Below are 595 nucleotides of genomic sequence, written 5' to 3'. Positions count from 1 at the left end.
TGAGCTCTGAACACGATCAACATACTCAGTTCCCTTCCTAGCACCGGGCAGGTTCTTGAGAGGATGATCAGTGTTAGCCGGGGTCCACAGCTGCCACTGGGAATTTGAGACATGTGTGGCGTGGCTTTTGGCTTCAGAGTTAAGTCTAGGGTCCCAGTGCTTACTCGGTCACTAACTGCAATCTTAAACCTATAAAATAAAGGCATTGTGACTAGTTACCATTGAGGTAGAAACTGACTTGGGGAGTGATGGGCTCAGAAAAAAAGAGCCATACTGGTGGGGAGAATTGCAAAAGAAAATTCGTGGAGGGGAAGAACTTTTAACCCAGAATTGCAAATGTCTGCAAAGCTCCTGAAGCTGCATTTAAAATGGTGTAGGTGTTTGTGTTTTTCTGGTGAGGGTTCATAATTTAAAATTCTCATAAGATTGTGACATAAAAATTGAAAAGGTCTAAAAAGGCTGTGGGGACCTATCTCCAAGACAGTAGGTGAAGTGCCCTAGTGGCTATGTCCTTTCCGTATCAGAGGGGGTTTCTCCAACTTCTTGTTAGGAATCTCTGGCTGCAGGGGCCCTTTTGATACATATTGTCATCCAA

At 44.4% G+C, this 595-nt stretch overlaps 1 protein-coding gene across 1 annotated transcript in view; it reads right to left on the bottom strand.

The window, feature by feature from the left end:
* The window catches only part of LOC104983394 (U3 small nucleolar RNA-associated protein 14 homolog A-like), a gene marked incomplete at both ends in the record, with an annotated part of 17,263 nt that overhangs the window by 1,312 nt on the left and 15,356 nt on the right, over positions 1 to 595 (bottom strand). The window lies entirely within an intron of this gene.

The sequence above is a fragment of the Bison bison genome, unplaced genomic scaffold, assembly GCF_000754665.1.
Source record: "Bison bison bison isolate TAMUID 2011002044 unplaced genomic scaffold, Bison_UMD1.0 scf7180017862383, whole genome shotgun sequence".
In the NCBI taxonomy this organism is placed as follows: domain Eukaryota; kingdom Metazoa; phylum Chordata; class Mammalia; order Artiodactyla; family Bovidae; genus Bison; species Bison bison.
The sequence above is the reverse complement of the archived record's forward strand: the minus strand, read 5'-3'. Positions and strand labels throughout refer to the sequence as shown.